The sequence below is a fragment of the Rhincodon typus genome, chromosome 8, assembly GCF_021869965.1.
Source record: "Rhincodon typus isolate 14 chromosome 8, sRhiTyp1.1, whole genome shotgun sequence".
Lineage (NCBI taxonomy): Eukaryota > Metazoa > Chordata > Chondrichthyes > Orectolobiformes > Rhincodontidae > Rhincodon > Rhincodon typus.
In genome coordinates, this window is record NC_063339.1 from 18,403,604 (window position 1) to 18,406,356 (window position 2,753).

General features: G+C 46.2%; 1 protein-coding gene across 3 annotated transcripts in view; it reads right to left on the reverse strand.

Annotated features, from left to right (window-relative positions):
- The window catches only part of vrk1 (VRK serine/threonine kinase 1), a 67,492-nt gene extending 67,180 nt beyond the window's left edge, over positions 1–312 (reverse strand). For all 3 annotated transcript variants that reach the window (XM_048600175.1, XM_020511018.2, XM_020511017.2), the window contains exon 1: positions 194–312. The gene's annotated coding sequence lies outside the window, so the exon portion shown is untranslated. The remainder of the gene's footprint in view (positions 1–193) is intronic.
- Between the last annotated feature and the right edge of the window lie 2,441 nt (positions 313–2,753).

Here is a 2,753-nt window from a genome sequence, read left to right on the forward strand (position 1 = left end):
GGGGGGGTTAACGCGGGGATGGGCGTTAATAGGGAGGGAGGGTTAATGCGGACCGGTGAATGGACATGGAGCGATCAGCTTGTGTCTGCGGCCCGTTTGCTTTGCTTTGCTCTTCTCTTGCCTCTTGCCTCTTGCCTCTTGCCTCTTGCCCCTTGCCCCTTACCCCGTCTCCCCCACCCCAAGTCACACTCACCCCAGCCGCTGATGGAGATCTTTCCTCTGTCTCGCTCTGGCTCTCTCTGAAATTGGCGCACAAACTGTCAACTTCCCGTGCCCCCGCGCCAGATCACACTAACAATCCTCCTCATTGGTCAGCGCCGCACTGAGTAAAGAGGCATCCCATTAGGCACGACGGTCCCCGCCCTCTGCCCAATCCGCGGTGTGATGGTGAGGCGGGAGGCGGAGCCACTACCTGTCCATCAAAGCCTAAAACAACAACAACAACAACTTAATACCTCTCCCACCTCTGCTGCAGAGTCCCACTTAACCTCCAAATCCTTGATGAGAGCTTTGGGACTGGAGATCATCTCACCTTCGGAACCAGAAATTGCTATAAAAACTCAGCCGGTCTGGCAGCATCTGTGGAGAGAAAGCAGAGTTACAGTTTCGAGTCCAGTGGTTCTTCATCAGACCTCATCATCGTATGTCAATTTCCCTCTGCATTTTGTCCCCTGCTGAGTTTCTTCAGCAATTTCTGTTTTTGCTGTAGGGGGTGTCCAGGTGATTGGCAGGGTCACTGCACACGGATTTAGGTGCCAGGCAGAAGCCAGGAGGCTTCCAGGAGCCACACCAGGAACATTGATTTCTGTCCAAACCGCTGCATGGGAGCACCACCATTTGCAAGTTCCTGTCTAAGACACATACCATCCTGACTTGAAACTTTATTGCTATCCTTCACTGTTGCCAGATCAAGATCGTGAAAATCCCTTCCTTCTGTTTTCATTGAGAGTCCTTCCCAAATCTACTACTCCGAAGGAAAAAAACACTTGATTAGATTTTCAGAAATGGTTTACTTTAATCTCAAAGTGAAAATAATATAAGTTAATATAGGCAGATTTTTTCTCATTTGTTGTACATTGCATTCTATCCATGTTCTTTTATTCTGTGCTCATTGTTTTAGATAGATCACTTGTAGCTTAGTGTAGGGGTGTTACAACTTAGCCTGACAATCAGGCCCTTGAAGTTTAGTTAACTTATAATTTCATATTTTCTAGTTTAACAAGTTTACTTTTTATAACCTCAATCTTGGATAAAGCCATTCGTACCTTTTTTGGTCAGTACATTTAAATAAACTACAATTGACAAGAAGGTGGTATTAGCAGTTTTAATGGGTTTAAAATTGGGTGAGACCATAAAACCAGATGAGAGGTATCCCAGGTTGCTCTGGGAGGCAACAGAGAAGATTACAAGGACCCTGGCATTAAATCCCCTCTGGATGCAGGAAATGTGCCAAAGGACGGAGGCACAGCTAATGTGGTCCCATTTTTCAAGAAGAACGGTAGGGATAAACCAGGGAAGTATAGTGAGTCTGACATCTGTGGTGGAGGAACTATTGGAGAAAATTCTGTGGGACAGATTAATCCCCACTTGGAGAGACAAGGATTAATCAAGGATGGCTTTGTCAAGAGGAGATCATGCCTAACAAGTTTTTTGAAGAGGTGACTAGAACATAGAACATTACAGCGCAGTACAGGCCCTTTGGCCCTCGATGTTGCGCCGACCTGTGAAACCAATCTGAAGCCCATCTAACCTAAACTATTCCATTATCATCCATATGTTTATCCAATGACCATTTAAATGCCCTTAAAGTCGGCGAGTCTACTATTTTTGCAGGCAGGGCATTCCACGCCCTTACTACTCTCTGAGTAAAGAACCTACCTCTGACATCTGTCCTATATCTATCACCCTCAATTTAAAGCTATGTCCCCTCATGCTAGCCATCACCATCCGAGGAAAAAGGCTCCCACGGTCCACCCTATCTAATCCTCTGATCATCTTGTATGTCTCTATCAAGTCACCTCTTAACCTTCTTCTCTCTAATGAAAACAGCCTCAAGACCCTCAGCCTTTCCTCATAAGACCTTCCCTCCATACCAGGCAACATCCTGGTAAATCTCCTCTGCACCCTTTCCAATGCTTCCACATCCTTCCTATAATGCGGTGACCAGAACTGTACGCAATACTCCAAGTGCGGCCGCACCAGAGTTTTGTACAGCTGCAACATGACCTCATGGCTCTGAAACTCAATCCCTCTACCAATAAAACCTAACATACTGTACGCCTTCTGAACAACGCTATCAACCTGGGTGGCAACTTTCAGTGAACTATGCACATGGACACCGAGATCTTTCTGCTCATCCACACTGCCAAGAATCTTACCATTAGCCCAGTACTCTGTATTCCTGTTACTCCTTCCAAAGTGAATCACCTCACACTTTTCCGCATTAAACTCCATTTGCCACCTCTCAGCCCAGCTCTGCAGCTTATCTATGTCCCTCTGTAACCTGCAACATCCTTCCGCACTATCCACAACTCCACCAACTTTGGTGTCATCCGCAAATTTACTAACCCATCCTTCTACGCCCTCATCCAGGTCATTTATAAAAATGACAAACAGCAGTGGCCCCAAAACAGATCCTTGAGGTACACCACTAGTAACTGAACTCCAGGATGAACATTTCCCATCAACCACCACCCTCTGTCGTCTTACAGCTAGCCAATTTCTGATCCAAACCGCTAAATCACCCTCAATCC